Source organism: Asparagus officinalis, chromosome 10 (assembly GCF_001876935.1).
Source record: "Asparagus officinalis chromosome 10, Aspof.V1, whole genome shotgun sequence".
In the NCBI taxonomy this organism is placed as follows: Eukaryota; Viridiplantae; Streptophyta; class Magnoliopsida; order Asparagales; family Asparagaceae; genus Asparagus; species Asparagus officinalis.
The window spans coordinates 4,064,102-4,072,366 of record NC_033803.1 but is presented as its reverse complement, the minus strand read 5'-3'; positions in this window follow the sequence as shown (position 1 = coordinate 4,072,366).

The following is an 8,265-nucleotide window of genomic DNA, read 5'->3' as shown; positions in this document are numbered from 1 at the left end:
GAAAAGAAGAGCATAAAATCCTGGCCAAATAGCACTTGCGTACCTTATAGTTTCACTCGCTTTGCACTTATATACCCTCCACATATTTATATCCTAGGTTTTCTAAGATTATACAAACGTGAAAATTATGAAATGTTCTCTCGATTAGCATCGTGAGTGTCATATTAATAAATATTTACAGTTACATAATGGAGAGCACTAATGTGCCAAAAATTAAACAACTTGGGACATATAAATACCATGAAAAAACAAGTGAAGAACGTGTATAAAAACTAAAACATATTTTAAGTGTTATTTAGCCTAAAATCATGGCTACATGGGCTTCTCAATCCCGTGGGCTTAGCCCAAGTGCAAATGTCTTGTCCTTATCAGCACGAAGAGAAAAAAAATAGGGTAACCAACTAAGTTAACCATTATGAAACCTTTTTCAAGTTTGGGCATTTATCATAAAAACCCCTAATGTTCTTTTTCATTATGATACCTTCTGTTATGGAAAAAAAACTAGTAGAACCCATTTGATTTCTGTCATTTTCTCTTAAAAATACCCCTTAAAAGTGCTTCTGTTATTTCTTGCAAAACCTCATATCCCTTCTTTTCATGTCAAATGCAAGCACAAGTGTCGGTAAATAAAAATGTGTTGAGGATCAAAGTATGTCATATTCAGGCCCTTTGATTCTGCCCCTATTTGGTATAATTTTCAGTTTGAGAGAAACGAGAGTATGTTAAGGGCCTGTTCGGTTGTTTTCCGAACAAAACAAGAAATGTAAATGTCATATTTCATTTGATATCATGACATTTCAAGAGTTTTCCCACATTTTATTTTTTGTGTTCGTTTCGCAAAGAAATCACCCCTTGAAACCGCCATGTCACATAAAGAGACAAAAAAAGCCGCAATAGTAACAGTGCATGTGTTTTCTATTTCTTGTGTTCGTTTGAACAAAAAAAAAGGAAAGAGAAATGAAAACATTTAAATAATCTGTTTAATTCCCATTCATTGTTCCAACAGTGCTTTTAAGTATTAAAAATTCATTGAATTGACATTTCCAAGTGTTTTCAGAGGTTTTTGTTGTGAAAACACATTTCCTAAAAATGTGATGTGGCATCCTACGTGGCGTTTCATTTCTCTAAATTTCAAAACGAACCGAACTGAAGAAATGGAAAACCCTTGAAACCAAAAACCTATGTGGCACATGGGGGATTTCTTGAAATGTGAGGTGGCGGGTGTTTTCTCATTTTTTAGGGCCTGTTCGGTTTGCTAAAAAAAAAATGAGAAAACACCCGCCACCTCACATTTCAAGAAATCCCCCATGTGCCACATAGGTTTTTGGTTTCAAGGGTTTTCCATTTCTTCAGTTCGGTTCGTTTTGAAATTTAGAGAAATGAAACGCCACGTAGGATGCCACATCACATTTTTAAGAAATGTGTTTTCACAACAAAAACCTCTGAAAACACTTGGAAATGTCAATTCAATGAATTTTTAATATTAAAAAGCACTGTTGGAACAATGAATGGGAATTAAACAGATTATTTAAATGTTTCCATTTCTCTTTCCTTTTTTTTTGTTCAAACGAACACAAGAAATAGAAAACACATGCACTGTTACTATTGCGGCTTTTTTGTCTCTTTATGTGACTTGGCGGTTTCAAGGGGTGATTTCTTTGCGAAACGAACACAAAAAATAAAATGTGGGAAAACTCTTGAAATGTCATGATATCAAATGAAATGTGACATTTCCATTTCTTGTTTTTTTCGGAAAACAACCGAACAGGCCCTAAGAGGAAAAAGAAAAGGGTGATTTCAAAATATAAGTATTTTTAACAGTTTTTCAGACGGCTGAGTGTTTTACAATGCAAAGATAACTTTAAAGGGTTTCCTAATAAATGCCCAAACTTAAAGGGAGTTTCATAATAATTACCCACAAAGATAAGAAAGCAGATGCAAAAAGGGAAAAACAATGGGTTTTTTTGAGGGGGCACCGGTAATGGATAGGGGGTTTGTTTCTGTGTTATTTTCTCAAGGAGAACACTCCACCTTTTATAGAGACCAAACCCATCATCTCTACCCCCTCAATAAACTGCCTCTGAGAGATTTTCTCTCAACAAAACCCACTTCCCCACTATTCTCTCAACTGAGAATAGTTGATTTGGTCACACAAAACCAAGTCAAGATAACATCTCCCACTTGACCAAATTAACCAAGTGACATGCCTCTCACTATCAGTGAAATCAGACATTTCTTCTTACCATTACTCCCACTATTTATAGAGAGTAACTCTTATTTCATTATTCATGAAATTTTATTTGGACTTATTTATTCCTAAGTCCCATCAAACTTACATATTTGATAAAAGATATTGATAGTATTCTTTTTGTCAAATGATCAACAATCATATCTATAGTAGGGATATAAGTCACATTGACTTCTCTCTTTTCTATAATATCTCAAATAATTGATACTTGATCTCAATATATTTTTCTTTGGAGCTATTTGTGCCACTATTGATTAACCTAATTGCTACTTGTTGATCACAATAAATATCATTAGGTCCTTCTAACAAATTAAGATCTAGATCAATCAAAAATTGTCGTATCCAGACAACATGTGTAGTTTCCATACTGTAAGCTATATATTCAGCTTCTTACATGTATCTAACAACACACCCTTGTTTCTTGCTACTCTAAGAAACAACTCCTCCTCCAAGGATGAACAAGTGTCCCGAAGTGGATTTTTTATCATCTTTATCACCTCCGAAATCAGCATCGGAGTAACCGAGGAGATCAAGCAAATCAGCTTGAAAAACTAATCTATGAGTCAATGTACCTCTGATATATTTTATATCTTTTTAACAACTTCTCAATGTGCTGGTCCTAGATTATTTTGATATTGACTGACTAGAATTACAACATAAGCTATATCAAGTCTGGTGCACAACATTACTGTTTGGGTCAGAAATTGTTTTCTTCATTGTATAACTCATTACAACTTTAGTCATTACAATAAATCCAAAAAAAGACAATCTTTTTATAAGATATTACACAATAAAAAAAGAAAATTACAATCTCCTTCAAACAACACACAACAGAGAATGTTTATCGCCTATTGTTGTTTGCGTGGAATCTTTGCTTGTACCAGGGTTTATCCGTGGACCGCCTACGGACCGGATCCGATTGACAGAATAATTAATCGAATCTCGTATTTCACCAAGGAAGTATTCACTGAAGTACTGATATCGACCAAGCGAAATCAGTACTCTTCTCAAGATTAAGACAAAGCCTAATCTCAAGGAAAAGGGGGTATGAGGCTTCGGATCCTTTGAAATACTCCTTCTTTATGCCGAAGTTCGCCGGGATCTAGCTAGCCTCCTCTGAAATTTCGTGCTCCTTGACTCTTCAATCCAGCAGCATCTCCTCCTCTTGATAATAATTCGCCCCCCGTAGAATGGAAGCCCTAAGCTTGTATTTATAGGGCACCAGATGGAGGTATTTGGATAAAAATGAATGATTTGACCCTATCTTCAGTTAATAACAGTCTAACCACGTTTATGGATGATATTCAAGCAGTTGAGATACTTAGGAATGAATAAATCTCGAGAAAACAGCAAAAGACCCGTCAAAAACGCGTTTGAGAATCAAGACTACGAGGCAGGTCTTGCTGACCCGCGGGGGGTGCGGGTCAGCCTCGACTGACCCGCGCTGGCGTGGGTTAGCTTCTGTTGACCCCCTAGCGCGGGTCAGCTTCTGCTGACCCACGTTGGCGCGGGTCAGCGATCGCTGTCTTGCGTTGGCGCGGGAAATTTAGCATTGGCTGAACTCTTTGGCACTTTACGATTTTTTAGGACTTGTATTTTCTGTCGTTTTACGTATTTACTTGTCTTGTTGACTTGTACGTTTCGCTAACTTGCTTCATGCATTCGTTAGCTTCTTTACGGTACTTGAAGCTGAACGACAAATGCGACAGGCACTTGGAGCTGACCGACAAGTGCGGTGGGTACTTGGAACTGGCCGACAACCCGTGGGCCACTCGGATAATCCTTCTTGACTTGGATGATGACGTTCATCGTCTTCTCTTCATCTCGAGCTACGTGTAGACACCTATAGGCATTTTTAGATGCCTACAATTGCATACATCAAGCTTCTAATTGCTTGAGCATAAGGAAGATCTAATGGCTTTTGCTCCTCTCTAGGGCTTTGCTTTTTACATAATCTCTTTTCCATGACCAATGGTGTTGGCATCGGATTGGAATTCTCTATTCCAAACCTCTTAACAACTAATCTTAAATATTTTTCCTGGTTTAAACTTAGCATTCTAGACTTTCTATCTCGAATTATTTGAATTTCAAGAATATATTATGCATCTCCCATGTCTTTCATCTTAAATTTTTCGCTGAGATCTACCTTGATTTTATTCAATATTTCTATATCATTTTCAGTGACCAATATATCATCCACATATAAGGATAATATGATAAATTTTCTCCCACTTTTCAAGACATATACACAATTATCTAATTTATTTTGAATAAAACCAAGTTTAGTGACTGCATCATAAAATTTGAGATACCATTGTCTAGAAGACTGTTTTAATTTATATAGAGATTTTATTAATTTATAAACTTTATGTTCCTGTCCTTTCACATGGAAACCTTCAGGTTGTTGTATAGATATCACTTCCTTTAACTCTCCGTTAAGGAATGTAGTTTTAACATCCATTTGGAATAACTCCAAATCAAGATATGCAACAATAGCCAAAATAATTTTAATTGATGTAAATTTATCTAGAAGAGAATATGTCTCCTGAAAATCTAGTTCTGCCTTCTGGTTGTAACTCTTAGCAACTAACCGTGCTTTGAATTTATTAATAGATCCATCAATACAATATTTCTTTTTAAGCACACATTTGCATCCTATGGCTTTTCTATTTTTCGGTAGATCACATAACTCTCATACCTTATTCTTTTTTATAGAATCAAGTTCTTTTCTCATGGATTCTAGCCATAAAGCTGATTCATGCGATTTTATCGCATCAGAGAATATTAAGGGATCTTGTTCTTCTATATTTACCGAGAAACAAGATGACTCACATGAATATAAATAGTAATTATCCATCTATGTAAGGTTTGTTCTTGGTCTTTTGTTGCCTACAACCGATTGATGAGGTACATTATTTTTCATATGTATTTTATCATTTTTAAGGTTAGGTTCATTCATAATGTTAGGGTCATTAGTGGGAACAACATCGTAATAATAATCATATATTACAGTTAGAGATTATGTTTCCTCTAGAACTTGTTTCTCTTCCTCTTAATTCTCGAGCAATGTAGCATCTCTGCTTTCAATAACACATTTTCTTTATTATAGAACTTATAACCTTTTGACTTTTCTGGATATCCTATGAATCTATACTTTATTGTTTTAAAATCCAACTTAAAAATATCTCTAAGTTGATATGGAATGAGAACATGTGCTATAGATCCCCACTTTCTGAGATGACTCAGATTAGGTTTCCTTCTCTTCTATAATTCATAAAGTGTAGATACAACTGATTTGGTGGGAATTCTATATAAAATATAGTTTGCAGGTAGCAATGCTTCTCCCAAAAAGTTTTTGGAGAGACTAGAATGAGACAATATGTATCTAACTACATTCAGCAATGTTCTAAATTTTTTTTCAACAACACCATTCTGTTGTGACGTATACGGTATTGTTGTATGCCTTTTAATTTCATGCTGAATACGATAACTCTCAAATTCTTTAGAGTTATATTTTCCACCTCTATCAGTTCTCAAAATTTTAATTTTCATTCTAAGTTGTTTTTCAACTTCTGTCTTATATCTCTTAAAGCAATCAAGAGCTTCTAATTTTCTAGATATAAGATAAAAGTGTGCAAACTTGGAATAATCATCTATAAAAGTAATAAAATATTCTTTATTATTATGAGTTTTGATACTTAGGTGATCACAAATATCTGAGTGTATCAACCCTAAAAGTTTTTGGCCCTTTGTCCGCTAATAAAAGGTTTTCTAGACATTTTACCAGTTAAATAATGTTCACATGGTAGTAATTGAATATTAGATAGTGCAGGAAGTAAGTTCATTCCGATAATTTATTTTATTTTTGAAATACTAGCATGTTCTAGTCTAGAATGTCATAATTCAGATTCAGAAATATAATAGGATAAGTAGTTCAAATTCAAAATTTTATTATCAGAATTATTACAAACTACTGAAAGAATGCACAATTCATGCTCGGGTACATAATTTCCCATAGCATACACTTTATTATTTTTTCCTATAGAAACCCGGTTATTGTAGAACCTAACTTCCAGTCCTTTCCTCATCAAGCTGGGAACAGAGATCAGATTGCGCCGAATTCCTGGTGTATGGAACACATCTTTGAGGATAAAAATATTGTCCCTAAGATCCAATCTATATGAACCAATACCTTCTATATTTAGATATGTATTATTTCCCATATAGATTCTATGTTCTATTTTCTTCAGCTCGGTAAATTCTGTAACTCTATTATTGTCCTTTGCGATATGTCTAATCACACAGGAGTCGATCCACCAACCGTTGATATCCGTCATCATAACATTGTATTCCGTCACACCGACAAATTCTCTTTTACTAGTACCCATTTGTTCTGGATGCTTATAGCCCCCCTTATTCTCCTGTTTTTCACCTTGTGGGTAAGTAGGCTTGAAATTCCCGAACTTTCCACAATTATAGCAGGCTCCGCGAGGTACTTTCTTTCTCTTGAACTGTTGTGATTTTCGGCTCTCGCGGTTATGGTTTACTAGGACCAGGGTTTTTATAGCTTCCAGCATTATACCTCTGGCGGACATAATTCAGCTCTTGCTGCACCATATTCAGTTTTGGTTCTTTCCTAATGGCTATTAAGACTTGTTCTATCCTGATGTATGTTGAGAAAATTGCAAAGAAGAGAATAAAGAAAATGTGATTTTGATTCCTTTGATCTCGGTTACAACTTGATTACAAAAGAGAGGAAAACGAATTTGGTTTTCCCCTTTGTTTAAAACTGGGTTCTTCTTGGCAGCGATGGAGTGCTTCCTTCGATTGATCGCGTCGAACTTGCTCTCCGTTGACGATCCGACCGTCTTTATCTCGTGGGAACGATGAACTTTCGTGGAAAGTTTTATGAATAACTCTGAATGAGTTTAAGAACTCTGAACGAATTTGAACTCTGTGAATAGAGTTGTTGGAACCAAAAATTCGGTTAAAGATCAAGCTGTTTTTCTATTATCCAAGAATCCTCTCAGATTTGATCTTCTGAGGTTGATTCAAAAATCCTATCTCCGAGGATTTCGTTGCTGTCGTTGCCGAATCTCCCAACTAGAGTTTGATTTTTGATGCATAAAAATCCAACCTCTGATCTGATATCAAAAATCCCGATCCCTTTAACTCTGTCATGAGTTTGCTTGAGAAACGAAAATCTCCGAGCCTGTATGGTTTAGATCTTTTGAATCCAACCTGCTGTGTTTAGATGCCAAAAATCCAACCTCCAACTCAGTTGAGTTCGTTGAGTTTTTATAGGGGATAAGGCGGTGTAACTGACCCCTAATATCATACCGCTCCTACGTGTGGTGAAAATCCTCAGGACGTGGGATAAACGGTTTTGGAAACCGTTCGATCCTGTTTGATGCTGAGTCAACGCCCCAATCTGGCTTGTTCAGAACTCAACTTCGTGCTTCTTTGAATTGAGACGCGAAGTGGGGTGTAGCTGACACCATTGAACGCGAGGCGGTCGCTCGTTTGGCTTGTGCATTGACGACCGCGAGGGTCGCCTCATTTCCAAACTTGGTGACGCGGGGGATGACATCCGCGTTTCAGAAGGAGCCATTTGACTTGTAACTTCTTCTGTAGAGCGTTGCAAGGACCGATTGTTCAGTAATCCTGGCTTTTAGCTGTTGTGGAGTGTGAAAGTCGTCAGATTGTAACTTTCACTGTAGATTGTGAAGACTGCTGAATAGAGTTTCATCCGTCGTCGGAAGTGTCGTTGAATTGTAACTTCTTCTCGATCTATGTGAAAAGCCCTCCATTCGCAAACTTTCATTCACCGACCCCAGAAAGCTATTTGATTGTAGCTTTCGTTGTAGGAGTTAGACGGGAATCAACCTCCATAGTGTCTTAAAGATGAATATTCGTCCATAGCTCTCTACAAGCCAACTATCGACTGTATGTTTCGATCATCGACCCGAAAGCTATTTGATGTAGCTTTCGTTGTAGGAGCTAATCCTCTTCTTTTT